Source organism: Sus scrofa, chromosome 1 (assembly GCF_054392235.1).
Source record: "Sus scrofa isolate SSC_HxYL_T2T_F1_AM1 chromosome 1, Sscrofa_HxYL_maternal_Yorkshire_Landrace_v2.0, whole genome shotgun sequence".
Lineage (NCBI taxonomy): Eukaryota > Metazoa > Chordata > Mammalia > Artiodactyla > Suidae > Sus > Sus scrofa.
The window spans coordinates 106,727,451-106,740,883 of record NC_139383.1 but is presented as its reverse complement, the minus strand read 5'-3'; positions in this window follow the sequence as shown (position 1 = coordinate 106,740,883).

Below are 13,433 nucleotides of genomic sequence, written 5' to 3'. Positions count from 1 at the left end.
GATGTACCTTTAACAGCTTTCTTTTCTTTTTTCTTTTTTTTTTTTTTTTAAGTAACTAAATATTTTGAACATTTGTTCAATCATCAGCACCCTCCTGGTCTGGATAGTGATGGAATATGATGTCACACAAGACAATCTTGACTGGACTTAAAATCTGTCTCTATGTACGGTCTTTGCTTTCATAGCTAAACATACCAGTTCCACACATTGCTCCCGCCTCCACCATTCCACGAGTATCTTTTTAGATAACTAGCTAGTCTGTGTGCCCAAGCAGCCCATGGTGTTTTCTCTTACTTTGATGCAGCCCATTGATGTTTAGACACAACAAATCATGGCCCCCCTTTTTTTCCTTCATGAGCTTTAGTTTACTAAACCCTTGATATTCCTCAATTGAGCTTTCTTCTTCCTTGTTTTAACAGTGTGTATTCCCTAGTGGTTTTGCTAGTTGCCCTCTTCTTCACCAACCATGTTTTCTCTCCATACATCAGAATGTTTCTCTTCTTTGAATTGTACTAAAGGCCAGAAAGGACAGTGCTGTTCACACCCAGGGTCCTGGTTTCTTCATCATGAAAGTTGACTTTCAGACTGGTCAATCACTGAAATCCTGCAATTTGGCTCAGAAATTCTATCCAGGTAAATGCTTTAGTGATGATCAAATAGCACAAATCACCAGATTCTGTTTTAAATTTATGTTTAGGGAGTTCCCATCGTGGCTCAGTGGTTAACGAATCCGACTAGGAACCATGAGGTTGCGGGTTCGATCCCTAGCCTCACTCAGTGGGTTAAGGATCCCGCATTGCCGTGAGCTGTGGTGTAGGGTGTAGGTCGCAGGCATGGCTCGGATCTGGCATGGCTGTGGCTGACGGCTATAGCTCCAATTAGACCCCTAGCCTGGGAACCTCCATATGCCACTATGTTTAGGTTATGACCTTTTCCAGCAGTTGCAACCAGTGATAACCGCATAATACTATCATGTTTCCACCTTGGAGCATATTGGGTTGTTAGATTTATTTAGTACAATCGAGAGTAATAACCATAGTGTGTGGTGTCTTGAGATTGTTAGGATCCTATTGGGTTCCTTTTATATTTTCAAGTTTTCATGAATATTTTGTCTGTTCACACTATCTTTTGTGTGAGGGTATTGAGGGACAAATTATTTCTTGGAGTGGAATTCCTGCATTTGGAGCCCCAACCAGGAAATGAAATATATTAGATATAGATAGCCTCACGGTAGCTTTTATGAAAAGAACTTGTCTACTGTGTTCACGTAATTTCTCAAGTAGGAACTGTTTTATCTTGGGTATAGCTGACTTTATATGTAGCATAACTGCCTTAAATCTTTTTAGTAGGAAATAATATAATGTGTATGTATGGATTTATATATACACAAACACAGGAAAAGAAGCTTAACAGAAGGGGTTGTTTATCTGCATACATTTGAACGGTGTTCAATGATTCTGTTGTTCAGATCTCAGTGAAAATTTTTTAATTTGCTTGCAGACATTTTCCTCTCATGGACAGACCATCAAAGTAAATTTTTTATTCTGCTGGAGTCCTAACTTGGTGGTTCAGTTAGTAAGCCATTTTTCAGCAGCGTGACAATTGAGGGTCATAACTGAAATTCATTAGCATCCTCCCCCACCCCCAAAAAAAGCTCGATACTGACTTACAGTTACTTTTCTTTTTTTTTTTTTAAATGATGTTAGCTCGTGTGCCCTGCCCTACACTTGTCCACCTGGCATAAGATTTCTGTTTAGGATACCCTGAGAAGTACTGCTACGAGGTCAAATTTTCTGTATTTAAGGGTAGCCTGAAGATAACTTTCTTAGCCATGCTTAGCAGAAATGGATTTTCCAAAGTTCTGTGGGCCATTTCTGATTCTCAGAGGATCTGACCAGAGTGTATCAGCCTAACTAAGTTAACTTCAGTGTTAGTTGGTTTGCTGCCATGAAATGCCTAATAGACCCAAAAGTTCAACATTACCGCTAAGGATGGGAGTAGGGCTCATTAACTTCACACAAAGGACTTTTAGATTTTTCTCCAACAAAATTTTCCAAAAATGATATTCTTCTACCCTCTTGAAAAAAAAGCAAAAACAAAAACAAAAACTTTGTCTTCCTGTTTGCTCTTTTGGGTGGGGTGGGTAGGGGTTTACTTATTCTTTCTAATTAACGATGATAATTTATTGAACCATGAAATCCATAATAGACTGATTTGAGGACAAAAGTAAAGTGTTAGAATTGTAAAAATACTTAACTGTTACATATTTTTCATTTCACACTCTTTCTCCCTGTGGCTTTAACACTTTTGACTATTTTGCAGCTTCATTCACTAGATAACTTGACATATTTGTTTCTGTATTAAGTCCTGCTCTTTACACTGCTGTAGCATGAAGTTGGTTCTCGGCATTTGTCTTTAGAAGTCTTACTAAAGTCTTTTCTTCCAAAGAGATTTCCTTCTCACCAAGTTCCTAAGAAAATACCCATTTGTCTCTTTTTTCACATTCTTGAATTGTTCAAACAGAAAAAAAAAAAAAGTTGGTGAAAAAGATTAGGGTCCTTTTCTAATGAATGTATGCATTTGCTTTAAGAATATAGTCATTTGTTAATTTTATGTAATCTATACACAGATTAATTTAAATAAGGAGAAATAATTATCACATACATAGCAAGTAGGTAACTTGCATGGATTTTACATTTTTTAAAAATGCCCTATTTTTTGGCAAAACATAGAACCCAAAATGGTCATTTCTTAGACCAACTCTATCTCAGGCTTCATTTTTCTCTTTTTTGACCCTGGCCATAAAGGCATAAATGTTTATATCTTTTTCTTAGTGATAGTGAAACTGTGACACTAACCATTTCTATACAAGACAGCAAAACAAAAACTAGAAAGATTAGGATGAAAGCAGTCGTGCAGTTGTTGAGCTAGATCACAGCATTGTAGGCAAAATAAAAATATTCATATCTGAGGGAGTTTTTTTTTTTTTTCCTTGCCGTCTTTTCCCAAGGCCAGACCTTCTGGTAGAGCACAGTTAAAAGTAACATAATTCTGGGCCTTTGTAGTCTGAGGGAAATATCTCCAGTTGGCAGTCTTCTTTTTAATATGTGAAGCAAGAATGTGGGAAATAGTTGGCAAGGAATATTTTCACCTAAAAAAACAAAAAATATGAAAAGATTTAGAACTGGATTATTCATTTAGCTCTGAAAATCTCAAAAAGATACAGTAAAATATACTATATTACTGGGCAGAACCAGAAGAACCTTGTAGAGGATTTGTCTGAAAATGGGTTTCAAGGATGAACTTTTCTACACAGCTCAGTGATTTGCTTAAGTCCTACCAACTATTATTAAAATTGACACTGTTAAATATTAAGATATTTTTTGATTTCTAGGAACTAGCTATTAGCAGGTGTCCTAAAAATATTTTTGAGCTGATTCCCTCAATAAGTAACCCTACTGTCTTGAAAATTCTTAGCCTTTTTCTAGTGATAGAAAGTGAGGAGTAGGTAGTGTTCTTAGGGTGCCCAGCTGCTCTTGTGTGCCTGGGGCCACACTATCACCTGGGTGCAGGGCTTTTCCCAGAAAAACCCCAGGTGCACCAGGAGGAGCTGACAGCCCTAGGTGTTCCTGTGATTTACCTTAAATGTCGTAGTACTTGCAGCTAAATTCAGCTGCCCTCTGACCATCATCATTTCTGATACTTGTCTTCCAATTACTTATTACCATGGATGGAATGTGAGATTTTTAACAAACAGTAGCGAATGGCATCAAGGTTGTAGTGAAACCAACACTTAGTAACCAGGAAAGATAACTGGTGGTTTACTGAAACAGAAAAGGCAACTAGGTAGCAAAGTTCTTCTGAACCTGTGTGCGTAAGTACAAATCATGTCTTTATGGGGTTGGATTTAATCAGAAATGTCAGTGTTCACAGTGAAAGAAAACTGAGTAGCGTTGTGGATTCCTTCTCTCTTGAGGGAGAATATGGCCTTTGATGCTCTCTTCTCTGCTACATTCCCTAGACTATCCTGCTCAAGAAGCCAGAATGTGGTACTAGTGTGTTCTCAGTGAGTGTCATGTTAAGATTACTAAATGCATCAGCCAGTGGCAGGAATTGGGTGTCGGGATCCAGACTGAGCAGTGCCCTCAGCTGATAGCCTCTTGCCGCTCAGGTGCTTACCAGCTCTGACACCGACCACGGGAGGTGAGATTTTTCTAAGACAGCATTAATTTTGTAATGCAATATGATGGATGCAGAGTCTGATACTGTTTCCCTGTGGTGGTCCTCAGAGACTGCATCCTCTGTGCACTGTGATGTAGATGGTAGCTGTGTTCTTTGTAAGCTTTAATCTTATGATTGTCAAAATATGATGTGGTTCCAATTTTTTAAAATTAAACGATGAGCTGAGGCTTTATTTCAGCTGGTTTTCAAGTTAAAATTGTGAAATACTGATTTCCTTCTCTCCACCCACACCAAATATTTTAGTCTATTTAAAGTACAAAAAAAAAAAAATAGTTAAGAAAACATGGCTTAAATGTCCTGTGATTTCTGGTCAAATTTTATATATATTTGTGTGTGTCTGTATGTGCTTTCACTTTTTACCTTGTTTGCTCTCTACCTGTGTTAACAGTACTTTTCACCATTGAAAGGTGAACATTTTTCCTAGCATTAAAAAAAAAGCCATTTGAGTTGTTTACCGTGTTATTACGGGAGTAATTTTTAGTTGTTTTCATTGATTTTTATTTCAACTGATCTCTTCTTAGAGGGGATTATATTTTGCTGACCACACCTTAAATCGTACTGAAACCAAAAAAAAAGTGTGTATTTCATATAATGGAATTATGATATTCAGAGTGCATCTTTTTAATTTTTTTTAAGTTTGATGTTATAGAAAAAGTTTATCCCACTGCCCTGGCAGACAGATCTGCACTGCTTAATATACGCATACAGCACACACTTCACGGTGCTAGTAAGCATTTTACTTTATTTCAGAGTTTGCCCATGCCAAATTAATGGTCCAGTCACATGGTCTATGCTGTCAACAACAGGCTAGAAGGTAAAATTCACATTTACTCTTCCAATGTACTCTTAGCAAAAAACCAAATATTATTTTTTAAAACGATATGTAATACATGTTATCATCATGAAATAACCGAAAAACAAACTTTTTAGATCAACCACACTTTCTTTGTGCCTTGCAAGAGCTCAGTTCCTAGGATGAGTCAGTACTCTGGCCAGCAGACTACTTTCCTCAAACCACTTAAAACACACATGCTTTAGGATGAAACAGAAGGGACCTCAAAGGCTAAAAAAACACTACCCTCCTTGAATAGTCCTTCATCAACAATTTTGTATTGGTGGTTCTATCCCTGGCCTCACTCAGTGGGTTAAGGATCCGGGGCTGCCGTGAGCTGTGGTGTAGTTTGCAGATGCGGCTCGGATCCTGCATTGCTGTGGCCTGGGCTGGCAGCTGTAGCTCTGATTTTACCCCTAGCCTGGGAACTTCCATATGCTGCAGATGCATCCCTAAAAAGTTTATGTACATATATATACATGTATATGTATATATATGTAGAAAATCTACTTAAACAAATTACTGTAATTACTACAACATACAGCTTTCTAAACCATCTAAACAGAGCTTTCCAACACTGAATTACAACATCACATCAGTTGACAGATGACTAGAAGAATATTCCTGCTAGTTAGCCTGCTGTTAATGACCCTGGTCATCTGCACTGGGAGATTTTTATATTAATAACCCCAGTGTCCATAACCACATTTTCAGGGGCCGAAGAGTAGGAGAGACGTGTTGTTTGTTTGGGCTTTCTCCCCACTTGGCAAATCCTTTTTTCCCATTGCTTCAGAATAAATTGAAAACCCTAGTGTGGAAAGCATGCCTATTAATATCAAACAAATGTACTCCAGTGCATTTGTTCTCAGTACCAGGTGTGCGCAAGAACTAGGGTGAAGTCTGTGTTCATCTCCTGCTCAAGAATAAATTTGCACCATGCAATTATCTAGCTTCCTTTTTAACAGAATCATTCTTTTCATCACAATAATACAAGATGAGTCCAACCTAAACATTAAGTTTGCAGATGATTTCAGCTGCAATGAATAAATGTGGGAGTACTTATAGGACTGGTAACTGAAGCTAGTTTGTACACAGAAAGACTTAAAATAATGACACTCTTAAAACCATCCACATTCACTGAAGGCAAGAACACTGAATCACATGTATGGGCCAGTTCTGTAATGGGCCAGCAACACACTGGTGTTGTTAGGAAGCTATGAAAGAACAGGATGTGTTACTGTGCTCCAGTCCAAGCAACTTGACTTTATTGTTCATTATAGAATAAATGGAGTTTGAGATAGGGATTTGCCTTAGGTTTTACAACTTTCAATTGCTGTGTTGGCTGCCTCTGCACCTACTTTAATGCTATGTGGCAATAAGTTTGCTTTAAAAGTTTAAAAAGTAGTTTAGGAAAGACTCAATCACAAGAAGTTGCTTCTAGACAATGCGATGCAGGACAAGTTGGGGACCGTTCAAAATGAGATCTTGGAATAGAATTCTTGTTTGCGGATCTGAACGTTCATGAAAGCTACAACCACAGGCTAGGTAGGTGTTAATAGTAGAACTGAGACTGGACAAGAGATAAAAGCCAAAGATAACTCTTCACCTTGGGTTTCGAAGTCTGCATAGAAATTGGACTACTGAGCCAGCTGGCTGGGGCGAAGGATGTGAGAGTACCAGCCATAACCCCAGCCCAGGATGGCCTGCTTCTTTGGGGGTGGGGGAGTTTACACATATACATATAGGTGTGTGTGTGTATTAAGTGAAATTTAACTTTTTGCTCACAACTAGAGATTATTAATCTAGAGAACCCTCTGAAATTTTATGCAAAATCTTTTTTTTTTTTTTTGTCTTTTTAGGGCTGCACTGAGGCATATGGAGGTTCCCAGGCTAAGGGGTTGAATTGGAGCTGTACCCTACACCACAGCCACTGCAATGCCAGATCTGAGCTGCATCTGTGACCTACATCACAGCTCATGGCAATGCCAGATCCCCAACCTGCTGAGCGAAGCCAGGGATCAAATCTGCGTCCTCATGGATGCTAGTCAGATTCATTTCCACTAAGCCACGATGGAAACTCTGTTTTATTTTTGTTTTTATTTTTTATTTTTTTTGCAGAATCTTTTATACATGTAGATTTCCATGGTGAGAAGTAGCAATCATCAGAGGCCTTAACCACTGCCCATCTTGAACTTCAGCTAGAATTAACTGATTTTTTTTTTTTTTTTTTAGGCCTACATCCACAGCATATGGAGGTTTCCGGGCTAGGGGTCAAATTGGAGCAGTAGGTGTGGGCCTATGCCACAGCTACACTACAGCTCACAGCAACACCGGATCCTTAACCCAGTGGGTGAGGCCAGGGATCAAACCCAAAACCTCATGGTTCCTAGTCAGACTCATTTCCATTGCGCCACGATGGGAACTCCCCTGTGATTTTAATATGTGATTTTTAAGGTTTTTTTCCATGAGAGATATCTCTAAGCTATATTGACTTGTTATTGATAGTATTTGATCATGCTTTTAAATATAAATGCCATGTAAATAAGATTTTAATATAACTGATGACCCATTTTTTTAAGTGGTTGTTTGCAGTTTTTAAGTATGGGCTGCAGTGGGAAAAATGAAGATTCATACAGCCCTAGCTTAACATCTGAAATAAAATATTCTAGGTTGCCTTTTTATATTGGAAATATTTTTATATTGGGAAAAAAAACAGATTAGTGTCTTCGTTTTACCCAAGAACCACAAGCTACTTCATGCCAACTTTTAAATCAAGATCCTGAATAATAGCATGTTGTATCACCACATTTTAAAAACGTACTTAGTCAATCACAAACACATTTTCTAAGGAATTGAATTTTATAGAGATAATTGAATGCTTTCATCTGTAACAGAATTAGTGGCCTGCAAACCACTGTGGTTTCTTGCTTTCCTCTGAAGTTGTTAAAGGGGGAATTTTCTGCTCCAAGTTACATGCATAAAGGAAGTATGATGCAAAGGAAAGTTCAGTTTTTAAATTCTTTAGCAACAGCTACAGACATATAGTCATCCTCTGAAAGTTTAACTACTTTTTAACTAAACAATTGTTTTCCTCTTTTTTACCATTCCAAGTATCCAGGTGCTTAAATTTAACATAAGTATAAAATCAAATATGTTAGTAAAATGAAGCTAGATTTGGTAAATTGAATTTGGAGTAAAATTTCTAGCAATGTCTATACAACCTCTCAAATTATATGGTGTAACTTTCATTTCCCAAAATGTCACTTAATTCTGTGTTCTTCCCCCTATTTCCCAGCCTATTCTTATAACCTCCTGCAATTAAAGTAACCCTTAGAAAACTGCCTTCTCTTAGAATATTTAATCGATTTGTTTCTGTTTTTTAAGAACCAAAATCACAAAAGGAGGAGATGTTTGAGAGTCTGACTTGTTATTACATTCTTCTGATCACCTTTAAAATGGGTGCATATTTTGTGTATCCTCTCTTTACTCATTTATTTTTTTTCATGGGTGTACTTTCATTTTAATCAGTATTGCCACCGAGGAACAACGGATCTTCAAATTTATAATCTACATAATTAGTAATTGGCTGAAGGAAGCTATTGAACATAAAATCCTTTAAGATAAAACAGAAATGGTAGAAGATCTATATAACTTAGTCTATGATTAGCTGGCTGTTTCTCAACTGGTTCCAGCAATGTCTTAAAGGACATTTAAGCAGCAAGAATGCTGAGGGTTGAGATGCTTGAAGACACAGCCCTGTAATGGTAAATGCTTCAGTTATCTTGGATAATGGAATAAAACTCAGTTGCCTTCTTTAAACAAACTTTCTGTCTTTAATGACTTTGGACAGAATAACATCCTGCTAGTTTTAAGCTCTGGTTATCATTTTCAATGTAAGAGAAAATACAGCTGAACTCAGAATCTGAAGTCTTGGGTTTGGGCCCCTGTTCTGCCAATTTATGGTGACTTTAGATAATTTCATCAGTCTGCTTCAAGTTCTTCATTTCCTCAAATTCCCCGAAATGAAGAAGTTACTTTTCAGAGTGGTTATGAGGATTAAATGAGAGCGTTTCTTACAGAGCAGGAGCTCAGTGCTGGATGACTGAATCTGCGGTCATTGGCCTGTCAGATGGCAGCAGCAAAGAAGGTCCTTGCTCCCAAACCTGCCTCTCAGAAAAACTTCAAGAGATATCACACTGAGAGATGTCAAATAAATGAGGGCCTGTGGGGCAATTATCTGTTGCCACAAAAGTAATGCATCACAGCCATAAAAGCCCAGTGGCTGCAGTTTTAAGCATTCATTTTGTTTATGAGGTAGATCATTGATTTAGATGGGGCATCCCTAGGTGGTTCTAGTTTTGCCTGGCTCACAGCAGAGGTGGATTTGACAGGGGCAAGTCAGCCCTTTTCCAAGTCCCATCTTCCCTCACCTTCCCCAGACAATGCTTTCATAAGGTGCCAGAAGACAATGGCAACCAAGGCAAACGACACCAGCCCCTTTCAAGACTTCACACTCCATGCCAACCAGCATGTCCTGCAGAAGCAAGCACAGAGTGAAAAGGCACTGCACAGTGAAACAGCAAAGGAGGAGGTCAATAGGAGGGTGAAACATGGCCCTAACTGCAGTCAGTCCACCATGCCACACATTGTGCTGGTGGTTGTAATTGCTTGCCAGTAAGGAGAGGGAGATTTGGGGAAGCTAAAGAGATCCCAGTTCAAGCGTTTTCACCATAGAGCATGAAGGAGAGGCCTCTTCTAACACACCATGAAGATGGCCAAAACCAAGGCAATGTATTTTCTATCTACTCCTGAGGTTCTGCACTGCAGTCACTCCTGGCTGTTATCCCATAACCGGAATTAGCACCCTCTAAACGCTGAGCCCGACTTGTACAGACTAGTCCACCTCACAAATGAGGTAAAAGGAAGCTTTCAAGTCACAGAAAACTTTTCTCTTAAGGATGAATTTTGCATTTATTAACGCCACTTCCAAAACCTTTCTGGAGGGAGTTCCCTTCGTGGCTCAGGAGTAACAAACCCAACTACTATCCTTGAGGACTTGAGTTCAATCCCTGCCTTTGCTCAGTGGGTTAAGGATCTGGTGTTGCCATGCCTGCTGCAGCTATGACTGGACGCCTAGCCTGGGAACTTACATATGTTGAGGGTGCACCCACTCACCCACATCAAAAAAACAAATGACCAGAACTTCTCTGGGACTTAACACCCAAGGTGTGTGCCTGCTGTAGCTCATGCTGGCCCTTTTCTGGAGAGCTGGAGTGCTTTAGAGAAGCTTCATCAATAATGTGTTAGCAGTGATCTGGCTGACTGATCATGGTATGTTGTAACTGATGCAAATTTTAAAAAAGGAAACATCATGATTATGTGTCTTGATGACAGGTATCAAACATTGTCTGCAGGGTCTGAGTCTCTGCTATTGAGGACGTTGGGAGGTGAGCATTTCTTTGGTGATATTGGCCGAGCTGGGTAGCCCTGAAAAGTGGAGTTCAGCCTTCAACTTTGTGTGCCCAGTGTTTCTTTACGTTTCATTTAGAGAACTGAGTATATTTCTCCCAGTGTTGGAGAATGGCTGGGATTGTCATTGTCGGAAAATGAGACACATGAACTCGGGGAGATCTCGACAAGGCTCTTTATTTCTGCAGAAGGGCATAGGTACTCAAAAAGCGCATGCAAAGAAGAAAAGACCCTCCCTATTTATCCCTAACGCGGGTGATGTACCTGTCCCTTTCCCATTGGTCAGGTCAGGGCACACGTTCTTCTCCATTGGCTAATTTGAAACAAACTGTTACTGGGAGAAGAGGAAAGAGGAAGGGGCCGCAGGAGGGCGTTTCAGCCTAAACTGGGAGCAAAATGGAGAAACCAAGATTTCCTTTGATAGAAAAGACATTATGTTACTTCCCACACCCGGAATATATGTTTAAATGAGGCCCCCTTCCCCTCGTGCCTCTGTAACGGTCACACAACTCCTTTTGATTATGGCATTCATGTAAACACACAAAAACATTTTATGGTCTTACTGGCATCACAGTGGTTAGAACTTTTTTAGTTCAACTTTCTAATATACCCATTATGATTATTTATCTTTTTTGGGCCACACCCAAGGCATGTGGATGTTCCCAGGCTAGGGACTGAATTAGAGCTGCAGCTGACAACCTACACCGCAGCCACAGCAACATCAGATCTGAGCTGTGTCTGCCACGTACACCACGGCTCATGGCAATGCCAAATCCTTAACCCACTGAGCAAGGCCAGAAATGGAATCGGCATCTTTGTGGATACTAGTTGGGTTCATTACTGCTGAGCCACAATGGAAAACCCCCCCATTATTTTTGTAAAATTCAGAAACACCAGTGAAAAATCACCCAGATTGTTAACAACAAGAGAGAAACACTGGTGTAATTTTTTTCCTCTCCTTACTTTGGATGTATATGTATTTTCAACAAGAAATGTTTGAAGCTTCTCCAGCAGCATATTCAGTTAGAGAAAGCTATTACAAATCATAAGAAAAATCTCTAAAATGCATCAAGCCAATCAACAAATTATAATGGACATTTTTTTAACTTGCTTTGAGCAACACAAAGGATTTGGTGTTTGAAAGTAAATATAAAGGTTTTAGATATTCTTTTCATGCATGATTTTTTTATGTGCCTTAAATTGACTATATACTTTGATTAGTGTATTTGGGACAAACACTTCGTTGTTGTGTCTATTGAAAGTGTCCTAAAATAAAAGTGTGCAGTGGAACCAAAGAATGTTATTGATCAGTTAGCTTTGTGTTCAGATATAATGAGCATAGAGAATGTATTGGACACATATAGTATTAAACATACCAAATTAATCAATTAGTAATGTTACACTAAATCATTTGCGATTACTTCTTTGTGCATGTTTTGGTAAATTGTTTAGGCAGTTCTTAGATGAAGTTCTTTTTTTTTTTTTAATGATTTTTATTTTTTCCATCATAGCTGGTTTATAGCATTCTGTCAATTTTCTACTGTACAGCCAGGTGACCCAGTCACACATACACATACATTCTTTTTCTCACATTATCATGCTCCATCATAAGTGACTACATATAGTTTCCAGTAAAGTTCTATTCTTATTTTCCAGCTAAGAAATGTATTATCTAAAAGTATTATGCATTTTACATACAATCCAAAAATGTCATAATACCCTTTGGTATTTTTTTAAGTACACGGTTATGTAAGAACATTTTTTTTTCCATAAAAACCAAACGGAATAATACATAGATATGGTGTAAAAAAATTGAATTTCCTTCCATTCCAATTCACTTCCACAGCCCTCCCCGAAGAAAGCCTTTGGATATTTTTGTCTTTGCTAAATATGGAATGGGAGCTAACATTTGCGAGAGAAGTAGACCTTATCTCCAGGTTCTGAGAGGCCCCAGAGGGAGATATATCTTCACCATCCCTTAGATGACCCCTCTGCTAGCCCCACAGTGACTCCAAAAAGTTCAGGCTCCTCCCCACCAGTTCCTCCTCCTCCCCTTCCCACCCAGTGGCGGAGGAAAACTTGTCTTGTATTAGGACTAAGCCATGGGCTCTGAGCCTAGCTGGTTCTGCACAGCTTCTCTAAAATGCTTCTGATCAGTTATTCCATCTCAGATTTTCTTTTTTTCCTTTTTTTTTTTTTTTTTTTTTTTTTTTTTGTCTTTTTGTCTTTTTTTAGGGCCGCGCTCGTGGCATATGGAGGTTCCCAGGCTAGGGGTTGAATTGGAGCTGTAGCCGCCTCCAGTCTACGCCAGAGCCACAGCAACGTAGGATGCCAACCTACACCACCACTCAGGGCAACGACAGATCCTTAACCCACTGAGCAAGGGCAGGAATTGAATCCACATCCTCATGGATAGGAGTCGGGTTCGTTTCCTCTGCATCACAATGGAAGTTCCTCCATCTCAGATTTTCAATTCTCAGTCGCATCTGGCGCCTTCCTACTGCCTGTGTGTACTTAGTCACTCCTATTTGGAAAGACAACAGGAATATTAAGACAAAATTCCTTGCAACCTGGTGACTACTTTTTATTCTGTTGTTCACAGCCAAGTGTGTTGAGAGCAGTCTGTACCAGCTGTGGATTTGTGGATACAGAATTTTCCGTCCTACCCCCTTCCTCGCTGAAGTTACCACACCAGTGACTTCACTTGTCTTTTCCCCGAGCCTGGGAGGAGTTGGTGGCCAAAGCTAATTCCTATACCAGTGCTTAGATAACTGTTTTCCAAAATGAAGTCACAAAGAGAACTTTTAGTCTTTTTTTTTTTTTGGTCTTTTTGTTGTTTTTAGGGCCGCACCCAAGGCCTATGGAGGTTCCCAGGCTAGGGGTCTAATCA